This window comes from Triturus cristatus, chromosome 5_2 (assembly GCF_964204655.1).
Source record: "Triturus cristatus chromosome 5_2, aTriCri1.1, whole genome shotgun sequence".
In the NCBI taxonomy this organism is placed as follows: Eukaryota; Metazoa; Chordata; class Amphibia; order Caudata; family Salamandridae; genus Triturus; species Triturus cristatus.
Window position 1 is genome coordinate 69,780,374 of NC_140588.1, and position 20,889 is coordinate 69,801,262.

The 20,889-nt window shown below is 41.2% G+C and overlaps 1 protein-coding gene across 3 annotated transcripts in view; it reads right to left on the reverse strand.

Moving 5' to 3' along the window:
• The window catches only part of LOC146822676 (poly(rC)-binding protein 3-like), a 555,354-nt gene that overhangs the window by 327,958 nt on the left and 206,507 nt on the right, over positions 1–20,889 (reverse strand). For 2 of the 3 annotated variants that reach the window (XM_085606865.1, XM_085606866.1), the window contains exon 1: positions 3,104–3,258. The exons of the other annotated variant lie outside the window; for it this stretch is intronic. The gene's annotated coding sequence lies outside the window, so the exon portion shown is untranslated. Of the gene's footprint in view, positions 1–3,103; positions 3,259–20,889 lie in introns of those variants that run through there. 3 annotated transcript variants of the gene reach the window in all.

Here is a 20,889-nt window from a genome sequence, read left to right on the forward strand (position 1 = left end):
GCTTTGCCCTTCTCACATCCTCATTTTATCCTTACATATGACGAGTCTGATATTACAGAATTCCATAGTGCAGATTAATGATAAATTTGAGCCTCTAAAATACATCCTGCAACTCTTCTTGCTGTTTATAGCAAGAATATATATATATGTTCATGAAAATTATAGGTTATTTACTATCTTTTTTAAGAAGACAGATCACATTGCCAACAAGAATAATATGTCCAAGCTTCCATCTATTTTGAATAAAAACAGCTTTGACAAATATGTTTGTCATAAACTTGGAGGCTTAAGAGAAGTAAGAATCATAATGATAAAAAAAACTAATAATTAACTCCGATACCTCTGCCAAAAGAGGGAGTAAATAAAACGTTAAACACGGGTTAAAAACGGCCTTAATCCATATCACGAAACTCAATTAACACTATTTATTGAGGAGTAGCATCGATTTTTCGTTTCCTTTCGTCCTTGATGTTACATCTGTTGTCCCCTGATGTTCACAGATCATGTCACACTTAGTAAGATTGCATTGTGACTGGAAGCCAACCTGTACTGGGAAATAAAACAGCCCTGCTAATCCATTTAATATTAGCCCCATATGCCACAGAGTGTGCAAGGCCAAGACTATTTGGCATAACGGAATAAACCCCACATTTTCTCATGGGGACAAATATTTAATTTTATAACACAATTTCCCCAACAAATTGGATTAAAAAAAACGTAGTTAATAGAGGCAGTTCTGAAGATAAACTCAAGAATGATTCCAGTTCTGAAGGGTCAGTGAGGGGAGCTCCATTTTGCTACAACACAAAATCACTTGGAGCCAGATGTATGAATGCATTTTGTGTTCACAAAAGACGAAAGGTCTTATTAGCAAAATTGGACCATTTGCGACCACAAAAGTACTTTTGGTATGTAAAAAACACAAACTGCTATTAGGTAATATGTTACCAAATTACAAGTTAGGTTTGCAACTAAATACTGAATCGGTATTTGGAAGGAGTGGGTTAGGCCGGCATTTTCAATACCGTTTCAGAAGATGTACAGTTTTGCAACCAAAATCTGGTTGCAAAACATTACTATTTTAGCAACTACACAAATGTAATGGTAACACATGCACAAACGGTAAGGGGTCCCCAAGGGACACCCTTCCCCTTTGTGAACGTTGGCAGAAACACTTGTAATACCTACTCCTAATAAATGGTATTTAAACTTTTTAAACACCTTATGATTTTCTTTAAGGAAAATTGACTACATTATAAAAAGAAACGGTTACTTATTTTTAAAGCAATCACAGACATGGTGGTCTGTTGACACCAGCAGGCCACCATCCCTGTGATGGAAGCAAATTTTAGAGGGTCGCAGTTTGTGACCTACCTCATTAATATCCATGAGGTACTTCTAATTGCGACCCACTACGATTCTGTATTTTGCGAACGAACCTATTAATACATAAATGGGTTACCACTGCTTCGTACATCTGGCTCCTACGTGTTTGTTTGAATATTAGAACCCTCACCCAACCAAAATCAGGCTTTTCTCTGATATTTCCCTATACCTCGACACTCTAAGGAAGAGAAAAACATCAGATGCAGTCTTGCAAGGACTTTTTGTATAAAAAAGGGTGTGTGCGTTGGGGTGGGTTCACGATTTCAGCGCAGCGAGGTCACTTCCACAGACAACCTTTCCTGGGCAAGAGACCTGCGTGCTCTGAAAGCTTATACCCTAAAACATGCCTCAGCCCAATCAAAGCGTCACCCATACGAGGGCGCTTGTTTTACCCGTTTCTTTTTGCCTGTACAAAACCCCACCGATTTTCTAATGTTTACATATTTTAAAAATATTTTATAGCGACATGGTACAAAATCTTCTCAGAACTCGAGACATACGGAAAATGAAAGACCAGAAATAGCACAATACAATGCATCGAAATGGTGTCCAGTGGACACGCGACAGGTGGGACAAGCGGTGCTGGGCTGCTGGGGCTCTGGGGACGGGCTCAATGCATCTGCTGCTCGCGCCATACAATAGGACACGTCACGGCCAGTGACGTGGTCTTACACTGACTGGCCTCTCAGCAACAAGGGCTCATTAACTAAAGAGACTCTCTGAACTCGGCGCTGAGCAGCGGTTCCTGGTTCGCTCCATAGTGAACCTTTTCCAGCGGGGCCCGACCCTACGTGTACACAAAAGACACGGGGAACTATGCAAGACAATTCTCGTAGGAAGGGATGTGGTAACTGCACTATGCCAGCATGGATGGACTGGCCTATAGGAGGCAATGCCCGGTACTGGTCTCAAACGTCAGTGTGTGGGCCGGCTTTTGCGGTTTGAAGGCTGTTTTATGGCCCCGCTGGACTGGTTTTTACTGTTAATTTCCTGATATTAAAACAAACATGCCTGTAGCAAGCTCAACTTCATGCAGTCTTACATGCCTTACAACACTTTACAGCCAGTACAAAACGGCCTCAATTTGCAAATATGGGCCACATTTTTAGCAACCTGAGTCAGTGATGGCCCACTTTTATTTTGGCCTATGTTCGGTGCCAGAATAGTAAGATTCTTTCGCCCACCCAAAACGAAATACTTCCTGTACAAATGCGTGCTTCTGCCTCAAATCGTGATTTAAACAACCACCCAGGGCCAGCCATCTTCCAAACGCAACCAGCGTGCCACACAGCGCAGCCCGGAGGTGCTGCGCTGCTTTGCTTGAGGAGCTATGGTCTAGTAAGACATCAATTCTCCAGTTCCGGAACCAGGCAAACCCGAGTTCTAACCTTCACTGCAGGTCCTGGCCAAATCACGTAATCTGTCTGTGCCCTGTTTCCGTAATCTGTCTGTGCCCTGTTTCCGTCATCTGCCAAACTAGGCTCGTTTAGGAGCAGGAAGTAAGACGGGCCTCGTGTCGTATACAGCATCTCCTGGTGAACGGTGCGTGGGACAGAATTCAAAGCCTCGCTCCTCCCCACCTCCACGAGCGGTCCCTCATGCGGCCTCGCACCCCTCTAAATGACGCAGAAAAGTCTAAGATGCCGGGGAAAGGAGCACGCCTGGGCGCCGTGCCACCTGTACCCAGCGCAGCCCTTGGCCTGGGTGACGCACTGACCTGCTGAGCGGCTCCCGAGCGCGGCACATCCAGTCCCGAGTGGCTCCCGACGCTGTCTCTCTCCCCTGTAGAGTGGCCGGAGTGATCGCAGTCCCTCTGTGTGTAGTCAAAGCCCCAGTGTGGACAGATGGCCCGGGTCCTGAGCCCTGCTGGAATGAAGCAGAGGCTTTGGCGCCCCTCCCTCCCTCCCTCGCCCTCCTCGCTTAGCCCCTGGCAGATAAGCCTGAGTCAGACGGAGTGAGCTCACAACCCCTCCACCCCCCGCCCGGACCCCCACCCTCTGCCAATCATTTCAATTAGTGCCACATGAGAGGAACTTCTGCTCAAAATCTGCCTAAGAATGGGCCAGAGGTCAGACCAACCCCCTTCACCCCACGATGACCAGTAGCTGCTATAAATAAACAAACAAAGGCTGTGACAAGGCCGGCCGATGGGACTCCAATGCGAGGCTGTGCTGCGAATTAATATAAATTGGAGCGGACGCTCACGCGCACTGTAATGTATTCTGACGTATAGCTAGGGGAACCTCCTGTATATTGTGACAACGTACAGTACAATATGCGGTCTTTGATTTGAATGGGGATAATATACGCTTCCAAATAACAATTTAGGAGTCAGTGTATTTTGCTTTATACATATTCATGCTTCTCTTGTGTTATTTTCGCCCTCACTCCTACAACGCAAGTATTGTAGATATTTAAAAAATGGAAAAAATATTCTTCCCCCACGTTTTATGTTTTACTTCCATTTTGCTGAGGAATGTTGGGTGGGAACATTTTTCCGTAAAAAGAAAAAAACGTGGTTCATGTGGTAGGCTTCTCAGGAGTCAAAATGCATAAAAAATGGGGGCGGGGTGAAACGCATAACTGATAAGCATTAAGAATGCCAAGGGTTGTAGAACGTAACCACTCATGCGATTACATCGCATGCCTTAACAACGCGGTCTTTACAAAGACCACGTCGTTACCACGCATGCCTTTACAATGAATATCGTTTGAAAGGCATGATTTGTAAAGGCATATGCGTGGTAAAGGTTACACCCTAGCACCCTGCCCTGGGCCCTGAAACCGTCCCCCAGCCCTAAAAACTATCCCAACCTGAGCCCTAATTCCCAGCCCACAGACCTAAAAATGACCCAACCCGACCCTAGCCCCCCCACCCTTACCCCTAAAAACTACCCCAACTCCCACGCCCTAGGCACTAAAACCCAGCTCCCAGACTTGATAAGTACCTGACCCAAGACTAAGCAAGCGCACAAGCTTTCAGTAATGCGAGACCTATTGCATTGTAAATGCTTGTTTTAGCATAGTTCTTCAGAAATTTAGGTTAGAATTTCAGTAGGCCACAATTCGATGTGTTGGCATAACCCCAAATCTCAGCCCCATAAAGGGCTGCTGTCTGAGTTCTGGTTCGGAAAATCTTCAGAGCTAGGGACACAGATCTGGAGTTTGATGTGAGTTTAAACTTTAAAAGGGTGCCTGCCCCGTGTTGCAGAATAGATCAACATTTCTATATTTGTGAGCCCCATGACGATCTGCTATGCACCCTTATGCCCAAGTAACCGAAGTTCTCTACTTTTTCAAGTTATGTGGTGCCTTATACATGTTACTCTTAAAGGACCTGTGGGGGTTTAGGGCCATGTATTTTATTTTTAAAATATTTATTTCAAGGCTCTTGTGATCACAGTAATTTTTGAGCTTGGCTAAAAGGTTTACAAAACCCCTAGACTTTCTAGATAGGAGGAGGGTATTAGAAGTGGGGTCACCAGCAGAGTGGAGATCAATGAGGGGTGCAAACGCATTCGAACAATGGATTGTTGGACTTATCAAATCCTCGGTAAGTGGTTGTTTAAAAAATACTTATAAGGTCCCAAAAGCGAGACCTATTGGCTATGCCAATGCTTGTTAAAGATATTGGTCTGTTCCTCACGTGACTATCTCTGTGAAGTCTCGGGGAGTGGTCTGTTGGGTGGGTGGCTCTTTCTCAGCCTTAATGGCATTTCAAAATGTCGCACTCTGTCACACCCAGATATTACTCCCAGCCGTACCCGCCTTTCAGACAATATAAGTGTGTCTTATGTATGACTGACTCTGTCCAAGCCCAATCAGCCGCTTTCACTGACACCAGACTGACGTAGTACTGACCTGGAAGTCAATTTACAAAGCCAACAGTTGTCCCTGAAGAGTCCTAGTGCTTGCCATGCACCCGTCCTATGTAGAGTCCCCATTCTCGCGAGCCGGTAAATTTCCAGATTTCTCTGGCCAGTCCGCCCCTGCCTTCTGGTACTATTAGTATTTCCGGTGTGTTTGCAAGGCAGTGTTGTTTTTCAAGTTTGGGCATTATAGTGGAAAACTGCTGGGTGTTGCTGGATAGCCGAGCTTCTCGGCGGCCTTTGTCCAAAGTAAACACTGCCAGGAAAATCCAAAATGGGCGAAAAGGCGATTCTTGTGTAAATATGCCCCGTGTGATTGATATCTGCCGCGCCCAGCCTGCCTCGGCGTGGGAAGTCAGAGGCGCAACTAGAGTCAAATTTCGCGGGGGGGTTGGGGGGGTTGAGGGTGTCTGAGAAAATATTGGGGGGGGGCTAACTCTTCCAGCAATAGGCAGAGTGAAGATGCAGGGGTTCTAAGAAGGGGTGAAAAACAACAAAGCCTCATTATCAAGCAAATGGTCTTTTAAAGACCTGTGAAGTACTCGGGTGCATCTGTGTGTGTGCCCGGGATGCTGTCTCAGCCCGGGAAGCCCTTTGAGACCAATGGGCGTTGCGTGCCTGTGATAGGTGGACACTTCACACCATCTAAACGGGGAAGAACAGATCTATGAGAGATTAGGGCGCGCTCCGCGTGCTTGTTGTAACGTTGCATCGTAGTTTACAAGTCTGGAGCAGAGCAGAGGCCTGTTCCGCATGCACCCTGATGGTCTAGGTGTTAAACCCGGTAAGATAGCTCGGTGGGTTAATGCATCTATTGTGTAGATCCATGTACAAACAGCTAGACACAGGGCAACAGCCGGGCTGAATACCTCAGGGGAGTAAATGCTGGCCAGATTGCTGGTAAAACAAAACATAGGTCAGAGAGGTAATGCACCTGCTGCAGAGATCTGTGTGGGTCTGGGCTCAATAGTGATAATATAGCTTAGGGGCTAAAGCACCGGGTGCAGAATGATCCAAAGGGCAATGACTCATTGGTTCGTCATTCATAGAGCGATAAACTGAATATACATAAAAGTAATCGGGAAAAAAAACCTTCTGATTAACTGCAACTAACACTCCCACCACAACCCTCCCCTAGCATGGGATTTCAGGTGCAGGGCACTGGTAGAGTGGAGCACATCCCTCAGCAAAGGACTGTAGAACAACGCCCCCCCTCCCCCCTCCAATTGCATAATGTATATAGTCGACTATACCTACGTTGGTTGGGGATGAAAGGGAGCGCCACGCACTAGAAGTCTAAACGCAGAGGAGCGGGGCGGGAATAGAAACCAGTGGTGCGCGAGCACCGCAGAGGAGCGGGGGCGAGGGACCGCATCAGCCAGGCGAACGCGTGCTGCTGTGCGTAATAGACACCGATGGGAATGGGCGGAGCAAAGGCGGGACATGCGTCCGCCTTTGCCCAATTGCGTGCCTTATTTAAAAAAAAAAATAAAACGCTAAACCCAATGGCAGCCCGAGAAAGCAAAACCACACGCACAAGCATGTGGTTAGCTTTCAGAAGCCCCTACATGAGGTCTCGTGCTGCGCGAGCAGTACCGTACACTGCAACGCTAGGCACGAGACCTAAAAACAGAGAACTACTCACCAATCCATGTCCTGATCCTACCCGTTCCTTGCATTCTTGTCTGGGCAGGAAGTCCCTACAAGTTTCCAACACCTCCCACCCCGCTTATTCGGTCCGAATCTAGAGCGCTGACTGCCTTTACCATGCATATGTCTTTACCGCCTTTACAATTGAAATAGTTGTAAAGGCATACGTGCTGAAGTAATATGCATGGTAAAGGCAAGTGTGGCAATGCTTGCATTGTAACGGCACGCATGGTTCAGACCGCAATGTGAATGCCATTTCCCATGCCAATAAGTCTGTTTTTTAAATAATGTTGAATGGTACTGTGAAGCATTACAAAAAATTTGCATGGGAATGGATATATATATTGTGTGGAAGCAAAGAACTGTAGAATAATACTGGTGTAGGTTACAAGGTCAGGTGACAGTTGGACTGTCAAGCCAGACCTAAATAGCCATGTACGTTAGTGACTGTCCTTCTCCACCTGTACTGCTGGCAGAGAAAAACACCATAATTATCTTGTTACCTGAAAAACTTTTATATAATTACAATGTTATATGTGTGCCCCTGAAACTTCAAACTCAGACAGTGGAGTAAATAAACAAAATGATCACAGCTGTGAAAAGGGCGAGCACCTTTTCGTGGAAGCACACAACTTCTGCCCAATCAAAGCATGTACACCTGACACCAAAAATTTGGGGGGGACCAAAGCCCCTCTCTAGTGATGCTCACATCATTGTATGCTGACAGCTGCACTTAGAAGCCAGCCCATAAAAGGACAAAATATTTTTTAACAATATTGTTTGGCTTTCACCTAGAGGTAATGGCATATAAACTAGAAACATACACCTTAAATGAAACACGAATACAAGTGAGATAGAGCTTCACAGGGCTGGACATCCTCTCCTTACAGACAACCTGAGGCAATTCAGGTTTGTCATTAACTGTGCCGGAATGGTTAGTCTGTGTCAAGAAGTATGGAACAGTTTGGATAAAATCAAACATGCTCGTGAACGTCGTTCCCAATGAATCCTACTACTTTAACCTCTGAGGCTCCCGGAACAGAAAACAAGAACTTTAATTCTAGCACAACTTGACCATTGAGTTATTTTGAGCAAATCCCTATGTGTCTAATTCATTGGACACTTGGAGATCTCCTTCATTAAGATTACTCTTATGATTGCAGCCGATTTCCAACTTGTTAGTCATTCACACAGAATTCCATGAGTACGCTTGGAAACAGTTTCAGATTTCCAGAAGTATTCCAATGTGTAGAATTTCCAGAGCTGAAATCTCCACCAGACGGACAATTCGGCAAGAGTAAATGCAAGCATACCTTTTTCTTAACTTGGAGACTGCTTTTGTAATGCAGAAACCTTTACCTCTTCACCCTTGTTAAATAGCGGGTGTTCACATCCCTTCTGAATGTTGGAAAGGCACTAAATCTCTCATATCAGAGGAGTAACTTTGCAGGCATTTCCAGAGAAGAGAAGTGCCTGCAAATTGACCATGAATACACACAAAGACACACGTTTGTGGGTTTTCACAAGGGCATATTTTAATCAGAGAAATTGTCAGGGGTTGTGTAAGCCTGAGATGTTTGCGAAACCATTGCATCATTGTCCTAATTGAGTAAAGTGTAATGGGCTCCAAGCATAGAGGCTTCCTGGCATCAAAATCCCTAAGAAAGCGTGAACTAACAATTCTACCCACCCGTAAGGATTCAAAGAAGAGCATCACATCCAACCTAAGCACATTGCACACTATTCCTCAGGACCACTGAGGACCCATTGACCCCCAAATGAGCTTAAACTGCAAAGTCCATCTCGTTGCCACTGTTGATCAAAGCTTGGTAAGCATGCAAAAACACACCCAAAATTCACAACCGCAGTACTGACAACATCCGCCCGCCTTTTGGCTAACAGATAACCGGTTCATGTGTCAGTAGTGAGGAAGTGGCCTTCAGGGTCAAAGACTACCTCTCCAGCAAGGTCCACAACACTCTGGCTTACAAATCTTTTGAACACCTTTTGCTCGAAGCTTCACATTTCAGTTACTTTCTTAATCCATTCATTCACCAATAAGACCCCGACAAGAAAAATTCTGACACTTTTTCAAATGACGTTATTAAACTCGATCAACATCTTCTGATGCTATGAAACTGGGACGCAGATTCTCAGAGACTGCAACATCTAGATAGATGGCACCTTCAATTGCTTCACACAAATCATCACACATTAGATGAGAATCAAAAATTGTCAACCGAGTGGCATATTACAAAAGACTACAGCTTGTTTTTGTGTGATCCCCACACCCATCGAATTCCTTTCAGTACATGTGCTAGCTTTGAAACCCAACCTGCAGGAATTTGTCCATCCTCGTCCCTTGAAAAACCAGGTAACCTTCAACCAGCCATCTGTCTTGAAGCTTTCCCAATGACCAACTCTTCAGGGCCCCCCCAAGTGCTTCAGAGATGCCTCATTCTGCCCAAGGCCAATGAATGTCTGTGAGATATAGGAGACTGAGGGGCCCCTCTTTCATTCTGCGGGGTTAGGGGCATCATTTTACCTTACACCAATGCTCTCAGAAAACAAAATGAGTGCATGTGCCCAAAAATGTTTCTTAGGAGGGCCCTGCCCACTCTTCCACCCCACTACTGGCAGCATCTAGTTCCCCTCGTGGCAGAGAACCTTCCTCCATCATTGCCCATAGCCAAATGTCATTCAGTAATTGAGTTGCGAAGTGAACCGCCTTCCTCATGGAGGGTTCGGGGAACTTCCCCGATGAAAACATTTTGAAAAATGGGTTGAACAAGTGCATTTTACAACCAAGTTTTCACTTAAATTTTCTGAAATGCCACAGGCTCTGAAATAGTACTGGAAGATGGCACTCCTTAAATATCCAGGTACTTTTATTGTCTGGTATGTGGTTGAGTAGAGACTAGGGTTACTTAAAAAGACAGCATTTTGAATCAAATGATATCTGGAGTATTGTCCTGGCCCCCACCCTATTTTCACTATACATTAATGGAATAGTTAACCATCTTTGTAGTTCCCCCACTGATGCCCCTGTAATAGCTGGGGAACATGTACCTGTCCTCATGTTTGCGGATGATACGATGATCATTTCAAGGACTCCGAGCGGGCTACAGAAGGCAGTTAATGCCTTTGGGGATTTTTGTCAGGAGCGTGGACTTGAAATTAACACATCGAAAACAAAGTTCATGTCCCTTAATCCACACAAATCTTTTAAAGGTAGTATTATTTTAAATAACACTCCCCTAGAGCAAGTAGAGGCTTTTACATACTTGGGTATTTTACTCCAGAGTAATATGTGTTGGAAGCGACATCTGGATATGGCAACTTTAAAATTCCATCAGCATGCGGGCATTTTATTATCCAAATACAAATCTTCTTTCACTAAACCAATCACACCCGTATTGGAGGTATATAACATGAAAGTGTTGAGTGCCACCCTGTATGGGTCTGAATTATGGGGGTTTAATAATTTGAGCCAATTATCTAAAGCAGAGAATAAATTCTTACGTAGTCTAGTTGGCGTCCCCCAAAGTACTTCTACCGTTCCTCTTTTATTCGATTTAGGTAGGAAAAACGTGGTTGATATAGTGAGGTTGCGCCCTCTTTTATATTGGAGGCGAATTTGGACTACACCTGAACTTTCACATTATGCTCATGCTTTGAAGGATGTAATTTTGGCAGACCGATTCCACAAAATTCATTGGCTTAGAGAGATCAGGTCGCTTATAAAAAAATGAGACCTTATTTCTCTATGGGAAGCACCGGATTCATCATCTTTCCCATCAAAAAAGCAATTAAAAGCCATATATTGGGAAATGGTCTTTTCAACATTTTATCTTGCCAATATGCATACTAACCTCACAGGCTGTTTTCTAAAATTTAAGTCTAGACCATGGTGTGAAACCTACTGGGATATTATTGAAAGTCCCCTAGATCGTAAACTGTTTTTTCAGTTTAGGGTAGGATCACTGCCAGTCAAAGCTTTCATATGTAAATGGGTGCAACCTCCAGATGACAAATGTATTAAGTGTCTGGATATGGTTGAGACAATTGTTCATTTATTTTTTGTATGCCCCCTTTATATTGGCCCAAGACGCAAGTGGTTGAAACCCATTTGTTCAAACATGGGTACACGTCAGCATATTGAAGCCATGAGGATATTAGAATCAGATTGTACCCCTTGTATAGCTATTGCTGTAGCAACATTTTTAAGAGGGGCCTGGTTTATACACACACGTTTTGCACAATTCCCAGCTGCTAGTTAAACTAATGTATGATGGTTTTAATATTGATGGCTTTTAGGAAATATTTTTTATTGGTCATATATGAATTTTGTTATGAATTAATCGGCAATTATGTACAGTATTTAATAATCTTTTAACACGTGTAAGTCTTTGTATTATTTAATTGTTTTGTGATATATGTATTGTTTGTGCTTTTATGACATGTTGTCGAATAACGCTATTTGTGACGATATCAGGAGTAACACATAATTGGTACCAGAGATGTGGATCATTGCATCTGACAATCATATATTCAGAGAGATTTGGGGCAATGTGTCCAGCATCACACAATCATTTGGCAAAGTGCTGAAGCCCACAATTACAAATCCTCTCCCTAAATTTCAAGAAGAATTTAGAGACTGGACCATATCTACTTCCTTTAAAAAATGTATTTAGCTAAAACTAGCTAGAGCCCATTCAACATTGATAGCATGTTACATGTCATAGAATTGGCATTTAGTTCAAATACATTGGTGTAAAAAATCATTAACCATGATGTGTATTCCCTGAAGTCTTCTCAATCTTAGAAGTGCAGGCTTAAAATGCAACTTCCATTATAAAAACATTTAGATTTTCAGATATCCTGTTAGCTAAGACTTCTTATTTGTTTACAAAAAATATACAATACATGCTTCCTTTAGCGACTTTCAGTGAGACCTTTCATCCATGGGTCTGCTGTAGTATCATTCACATATTGCTTCTGTCCACCACAGCATACAGAATGGGGCACAGGGGTCAGCCCACTTCAGCCATTAGTTTACCTGACTGTGAGTAATGGTAGATGCAAGATGGCTGCCTTTCCTTAAAGCTCCAGGGCGCCTCTGACTGTCGGACGAGGAGATGCAGCTCCGACTGTTGGACGGAGATGTGGCTCCTTGAGTTGATGTTTTCATTCTTCTGATCTAGACACTGCAGGTGGGCTCCAGTACATGGTATAATTTAGAGCTTCCATGCTCAGGTTTGAGGCTTTTTATAAATACAAAAGACCCCTGGCAGCTTGGTGATATTTCACTGGCTGACATTTTGTCTGCTTTCCTTTCGTCTCTTGTGAGGTAAATATCCAGGTTCTCAGCTCTCACATTTTGATAGCTGTGGGTGTGGCTCTTCATTATAATGTCCTTTTGGTGGATACAGCTCCAGGGCCCCTCGCTGGTGAGGGCATTGAATTCTGTGAGGAAATAGATGCGCTTTTCAAGGGCACTGGATGCGAGCTCACTATTCAGGCAACTTGGAATCTGAATGGTTCACATGGAGGTTCGACATAGCGGCTGCTGCTGTCCTGCAAGTTGCCCATCTGCTTTTATGAGGTCATTTTTTCACTAAACATCACCAATTTTTACTTTTTTTTCTGTAATATTTTTTATCCCTTCAGTATAGCTGCCATCTGTTCCAGCTCTTAATGACTTGCTCAACTGGGTGTTTCCATTTATTGACATGTTCACTATGATTTGCAGTGTTTTTATAGCTGCATGATGATTTCTAATTGGATGGACTACGTGTAACTTCATATTTTGGATGTAACTGAATACACATACCATTCTCATCTTGTTTCAATGGCGTAGTGACAAGATTCCTAGTCTTCCTTCATTGACACTGTATAATAGTCAGTTTGGGCATTCATATCTCTCTCATTTATTACTGATGAAGCACATCTATGTTTTGGTATGATAATGTTTCACAGTGCTTTGGATCTTCATGGGTAAGCCTCGCAGGCTGAAGTGTTACTAAGCCATCCTCCTCTACAGCCAAGCCTGTCATCAGGAAATCTCATCATCAAAAAGACCTCAGCCCAGAATATTTCTCAGCTATAATGGAGGGAGACTGTAATTACAAAGGGTGCTCAACTACCACTGCGTCATGAGCTAATTGAAGGAACTCCTCTGGATTGATCAAACGGGCAAAAAAAGACACAGATTCTCCCTCTCAGTCACCGTTGCCTTTGGCTTTGAAGAACATTATGGAGGAAATTAAAGCCTTAAAACCCTTTGTTATTGAGACTAGTGCTTCGCTCCAGCATATTGAAGAAAAATAGTTTTCCAATGACCAACACATTTCTGCCATTGAACAGCGGGTCAGCAATGTGGAAGATTCCACCCCAAATGTTTCTCATTTGGTAAAAGAAACTACACACCTTAAAAAATGTATAGAGGATTTGAAAAATAGGAATCAGAAGAACAACCTCAGGCTCTATGGCATACCGGAAAATTCAGAAGGAACTAATTTGATTGCTTTCTTGCAAAAGACCATTACCCCAATTGTTTATCTGCAAGACCAAGGACTTCTTAGCATTCAAAGGACTTCTTAGCATTCAAAGGGCGCATCGTATGGGCTCCAAACTAGCGCTTTCCTCAAATTCAAGACCTAGGGGGAGCATTATTCTTTTTTCTGCAGTTCACTGACTTGATGCAAATATTGTCAGCAGTCAAACAACTTTGTACCTTAATTGTACTATTGGTATCCAGGTAAAACACCCGCTCAAGGTGCTCTGCAATATATATATAGGGGAGAGTAAATAGCATAAAGTAGTAGTGGTGCTACTAGGAAAGGAAGGGTCAGTTACCAATACAACCCCAATTAGCCCTTCAAAGTACGGAACACAATCAGCATCAAAATTCCAATCCAAGCACACAGAAAGTCCAAGCTAATTATGTTCTTCAGCACAATTGTTTTTCGTTATCCACTTTTAATCCATAGAATTCAGTCTGGGTCAATCCGTATCTAATTTCTTTACAGCCAATCCAGATTCATTACAACCTTCCAATATTAATCCATTTCACGTAATCAGCATAAATGTCTTAAATGTTTGTTACTTGATACATCCAACACGTGTTTCATCGCTCGGTATATCTTACCACGTCTCCTTCAGGGCTGCAAATATGAATACACAACATCAGATGATATATCCCAATGACCAAGAAGGACCAACACCTACCACAGTATATTACAAGCCAATAAATCACTTCCTCTTATCGAAAAAAAGTCATAAGTACCCAGCACCTTCATCTCACGTTATGGAGAGAAGTGATAAGAGAAGAATAGAGGTTCTCCCACATAAAACAACTTGTAAGGGAGAAAAGCGGTGCAAGGTAAAAGAGTAGCATAAAATAATAACCTAAAAAATTGTGACACAATATATGTCCCAAATTAAACCGTCTAAAGTGTTTAGAGAGAATCTGAACAAAGAAAGAGAAAATTTCAAAAGATAAATGCCCATAAGTGATAAAACTCATTAGGTAGTATGTGTTCCCCATATTAACAGAAGAAACAAGTGAGAAAAATCTAAATGGTATATTAACCTGTCAGGAGCAAAAAAGGGCACAAAAATAGATTCATAACTATGGCCTTCGTATGGGAATAATTCCAAGTACGGTATGTATTTGCTACTGTAACAGAAATAAAAATAGAAGTATTACATACTGAGCCAGGCTAATCAGAGGATATAAGACAAGGCACCCATCTATATTAATCTAGCATTTCATGTACTTAATAAGAAATATTTTATTAACATTCCAATATACCCATATAATATATATGTCTTTAAGGATGTGGAATTGTCCATCTCTGGTAATAAGATCTGTAGCAAAATGTACAGGAAAAGTACATCCTGTAATGCGTTACTACACGCATCTAGTTGTCACCCGAAATTTCAAATCAATGCGATCCCCTATGGGGAAATGGTCAGAGCTCGGAGAAATTGTAGTGAGGATTTGGAATTTGTGAGAACTGTATCGGATATGGAAAATAGGTTTGCGCAGAGAGGATACAGAAAACAGGTTATTGACAAGGCAAGCACACGTGTACAATGATTACCATGTGAGAATACATTGAAGCCGACAGACAAGAATAAGAACAAACCTGTGGAGAAAATCACATTAGTCACCAATTTCAACCCTGATACTAATAAAATATATTGTGCTTTACTAAATCACTAGCATCTCTTGACTTCAGATAGATCACTTGCTCCATTCTTGACACGGTCTCCAAGCCTTACTTTTAGGAGAGGTTGGAGTCTATCCAACCTGATGAGCCTTAGTTACCCTTCAACTACGAGACATGACAATTGGCTGAGTGTCCGCATGAAAGGTTTCTTTAAATCTGGACGTTGTAACACATGTAGGTGGGCAACTGAGAAGGTGACACAATTTAGTTTCAACAACACAGGTAATTATACTATACCTATGTTTATTAATTGTGACACAAAATTTGTTGTGTATGTGATCATATGTTCTTGTCAGAAAATCTATGTTGGGAGCACCATCAGTCCCTTACGGAAACACATCGCTGAACACTATAGAGCACTTTCTGTGTGCTCAGATTGGAGTTTTGATGAAACTTGGTACCTCACATTGGTCAGGAAGTAGAGTCTTGTTTTTTCTAATGCCACTGTTGCCAGAAGGAAGCGTTTCCTTCAGATGTGTCCTTAGTTGAAGTCCCTGAAGATTAGATATGGTTTGGTTCATCCATGTTTTTTCTAAATTACTTATAAAGCCAAACTGTATACTTTCAAATGCTGAAATTCTTTGAAAGATTTTCTTCTTCAGCACAGTCATGAGGATATGGAGACTGTCCCTACTGCTAAAGCCTGACTATGCTCTGTTCTCCTCTGTCTCCATGTTGTTTAACTAACCAAATGTTTTCTTCCCTTATGTTGTGCTATTTGGGCTGCATTGTTGACCCATGTTATTCTTTTCCCTGTTCTGTTTTAGTGTTTGACTGCAAAGGGCTTCCCCACACCTATCAGTGTTTACCTTGCATCAGTCTTGTCAATTAATACCAATGATTTTTTGTCATTATCACTAAGTTGATAATCCAGTTTCCTTTATTATCATATTCTTGTTTGAGATCGTCCAATTTTGCTTCTTTATTTCTGCTCTCCTTCACATTTCCCTGCCTCTCTTCTATTACAGTCTTATAATAGCTGTTTCAATGTGACTCCCTGTCCAGAGGCAGGTTTAGTACATCTGCATTATGTGTTCCGCACCTAATTTATCCTATGGGATGTCCTGTTCTGTCACTTCTATTTCAATCGCACTTAGGGATTTGTTTCTTGTATTGCCTGCTCTAGCTCTTATTCCATGTTTGTGGTTTTCTTCCCCAACATTTCTCTTTTCTCTGCTCTTATCTCTTATGTCCTTGTTATTTTCTTTCTTTTTTTCCTCTCTCCTGTTCTAATATCTACTCTGTATACCTTCATGCACGTTGTCACGATTTTGCCATGTCTATTCCATGAGTGCATCTTAGAGTTATAACATGCAATGTCAAGGGCTTAAAACATCTGATTAAATAACAACATGTCTTGTAACACTTATCTAACTTGAAATCTCAAGTGCGGCCACTTCAAGAAACTCATCTTGCTGCAAAAGAAATTTTTATGTTAAAAAATGTTGGGTAGGTAAATTATTCTTTTCCCCATCTAGTCTTTGTAAAAACTGGGTTGTTATTCCCTGTCAAAAACACCTAAATATTTAATCTATATCTCAAGAGTATGACAATGACGGGTGATAGGTATTAGTCAAGGATAAGATAGATGACATTCCTTTTACACTTTTAAATGTATATGGCACCCAGATTCAGAATTTTGGATATTGATTTCCCACAAGATCACACAACATTACTTTGATAATTGTATATTAAGTGGAAACTGCAATCAGGTTTTGACCCATTCCTAGATTGTTCCTCTTCTATTAAGTTTGCTCTTCACAAAGCCCATAAAGCTTTTCAACACACCATATCTCAACATTCACTATCTGACTAATGGCAAATTTTCAATCTAGATTTTAAGGAATATTCTTTTTACTATGCTCCTCGTCGCTCTAAAACCAGGATTGATTATATTTTCTTAAGTAAAAACTTGCTTCAATACTTGACTAATTTGAAGATTAGGTAAATTTTAATAACCGACCATGCTACCGTTTTGACAGATCTTAAAATTGTCTGTGACCATAATCGTAAGTCGCAGTGGAGGTTTAACAATTCATTACTCTCAGATAAATGTTTTCTTAATTCATATGAATTTTTTTTTTCTGAATTTTTCAAACTGAATGATATGGGAGATACTCCCTTTCATTTTGTATGGAATGCTTTTAAAGCTACGCCAAGGGGCTTTATAATAAATTATGTCTCCTCCAGAAGGCAACTCTAGGAAAAAGAAGCCACGGCTTTTTGGGCTAATATAAAACACTTCGAACATACTTATTATACATTAAAAAATTGTAAAAGATCACCTGGAAGTGTTGATTGTGGCTAAGATTCAATTTAATTAACTATAAAAGCTTGCAGCACACTCCTTAAAGTTATTGCTAGATATTATCACAGAAAAAATGGAGCATGTTCTCTGCTGGCCAATTACTTGAAATGTAGAAAGGAAAAAATGACTATTAAATCAATTACCAATACCTCAGGAACCCAACTACTTCATGATGCTGATATAGCTGCTTGCTTTGCAGAATTTTACCAAAAATTATACACTCCTGAGCTCAAGCTCCATGATGCCCTTAGGGATTCCTACTTCTCAAATCTTAAACCTCATAATTCCATGACTACTGATACTTATTTGCTTGAATTGGCTTTCACAATAGGCGAACTACAAGCAGTGGTCAAATGTCTGCCTAGAGGTAAAGCGCCTCAACCCGATGGCGTCACTGTAGAATTTTATTTCCAATTTTCTCATTTACTCTTTTCTAAGCTATTCAAGGTTATACAGTATTTTCTTTCTCTAAACACCTCCTTTGACTCTTTTTTGGAGGCGATGATATGTATTATTCCGAAAAAAGACAGTGACTTGACCCTATGTAAAAATGACCACGTTATCTCTTTGATTAATACTGAATACAAGATCTTTGCTAAGGCCATGGCTCTCCAATTACTTGATCTTATTCCTGATCTCATTGCCCCAGAACAGTCCAGGCTTTTTAAACACAGGAACATTGCAGATAACTCACATAACATTTTTAATAATACCAGTAAAGCAAATAAACTCACCTCCTCTCTTGCTATGCTAACCCTTGATGCAGAAAAAGCTTTTGCTAGAGTCAATTGGCAGTTTCTCACAAAAGCCCTGGAATTGCATGGCCTTGGTCCCAGATTTCTCCAACTTATTTCTTTACTCTACTCATTGCTTCGATCTACTGTCATGGTAAATGAATTACAATCTCATTTCCCTCTTAACAGAGGTACCAGGCAAAGTACTCACATTGGAACCTTTTCTACATTAGATACAAACTTCTGACACCCTTTTTGGTTTTAAAATCAAAGACACACATATCAAATATATCACCTATGCCGACAACACTCTCCTCTCACAACATGATTCCTCATTTCCATCTTTTATTTGATGAATTGCGATTGTATTATGAAGTATCAGGCTATAAGCTCAATTTTGATAAATGAGAAGTTCTCAGTCACTCTATAAATGCAGCATTAAAGACCCCTTTATTTGGGAAGGCCTATCTTGGAACCCTACTAAGATTAAGTGTTTGGGGATTTTTCATAGCTATAATATCAGAGACACTTTAAACATCAATATGAAAAGTATGACCTCTAGGATCATTCACCTCACCGAGGATTGTTCACCTTTATTTTTATCTTGGTGGGAATGTTTAGATACCAATCATAAAGATGCTACTTCCAATTGTGATTTTTTTCTTCAGATGTTACTGATAAAGACCCTAAAGAAGTACTTTAACTCTTTAGATAAAATCCTCTCTAGGTTCCTATGGAATGGCAAAGTGTCTCTAACTTCCTTAAATCGATTAACCCCCCCCCCCCCAAATTTGCTGCTGTGTTAATTTTCCCTACTTTTGTAGTTATCAGAAAGCATTTGGTATCAAGCAGATTTAATACTCCTTCTAATAGCTTAGTAATATGGACTCTAAATTGTGTTTCTTATAGGAATCTTTCATGATATCTCCTTACTCCGATAAGCATATTGTTTTTATATCCCAACCCTCAGGTTTTGACTACCATCACTAATATTGCAATATTGTTCCCTGATTAAACCATTTATTATCCCTAATAAATCCAATAATCAACAATCCGCCAAAGTGCCATCTGGTAGAATAAACAGATCACATTAAAAGGGAAGCCTCTCATGGGGAGAAGTTGTGTCGATAAAGGTCTTTTTACCATTGCACAACTTGTCTTATATAATTCAGTTATTCATTTTGAAAATCTCTCTTATTCATATGATCTACTATCTACATTCCTCAGACAGTACAAGCTATTGAAAGATCTTTTTCTAAATGCCCTTAAACTCTTTTACCATTCTTCGGGTAAAATCGATGATATACAGTCTACTCCTTATTCACCAAACAGAACTCCCACAGCTTCACTTATCTACACAAAACACATTACACCCATTCATGATAGCCGTAATTCCTAGCAGGAATTCTTTTGAAACTCAAACTCCTCAAGCAAGATACTTGTTGGCATTACAACTTTCATTTAGGCTCCTATGTACATATGTTTTTGTCATTGCCATAATGTTTCTAGTTTCTGGACTCATGTTGGGATAGAATTGCAGCTATTACCGGGACTTCTGTGCCTATTTCTTTAGCTAAGATATTTCTTGGTGGATTACATGTCATATGGTCAAATAACAGACTGATTGGTAAATTAGTAGATCTTTTATTAGCAATTGGTTTACAGGTGATAACATCCAACTGGAAATTATTTTCTTGCCTTCCGAATGATGGTGTTATTGCAGTTTTTGTTTCTCTATGATATTGTTTTAATACCTTAATGCATTTTTATAGATATAGCTATATGTAGGTCTCCCTTCCTCTCTGTTTCTGTCCTTTTCTTTTCTTTTCTCTTCCTTTTATGTGCTCTTCATAGGATGCCTTCCAGCACAATATTACTTATAGATTCACTCGTATTCCTAGATATACAGTTGTTTTAGTTGATTTGTCCTTTCATACGATAATATTTTTCTTCTATGAAACGGCACGAATCTCACATGTATGCTTGTGCCAAAAAAGGAAGAATACACAATGAACCCAGTGATTTTGTGTATGTTTTTATTCTCCCTTGTTACAGCACTGTCCAGTATTGGACAATTTGTGATTTTGCACAGCAAATGTTGGCTCATAAAAGCACAGTCATTGCAAGTCTTTCCATGTTCAATATTCCTCTTGTGCTTATTGTGTAGATGATTCCGCCTTCTAGATTCTCTTCCACAGTCTCAAGGGACTATTAAAGTGTGTGAAAAGGAAATACACAGCAGAGTTTAGAGCAGCCTCTACACTGTTTGTCATCAAAGTATGTTTTAATTTAATACAAATCAGGTCAAATCTTAGCTCAGATTTCTATCATGTTGGAGAAGGCCGCATGGAGCAGGGAGTGTGTCACCGGAGGTCGTCGCTATAGCATGAAGAGCAGGCTGGGCGGCGTGGGCTGTTGTTGCTGTAGCACAAAGAGCTGGTCGGGCATTGCTGACAGTTGTTACATGAGCTTTACGCTGGCTGTCACTGCCGTAGTGCGAAGTACAGATCTTGCATTGCCAGTCATCGCTGTCAGTCGCTGTCGTTATAAGAGAAGGTCTTCACTAGAGCTTTGCATTGGCATCGTAACGGGTGGCAGAGTCTTGGCTAGAAAAAGTCTGCTCATGGTCGTATAGAGCCCAAAACTTCAGGATTTCACCTTTTGTTTTTTAGGAGGAGCTTGTGATGCCAGCCAAGGGTCCAGGA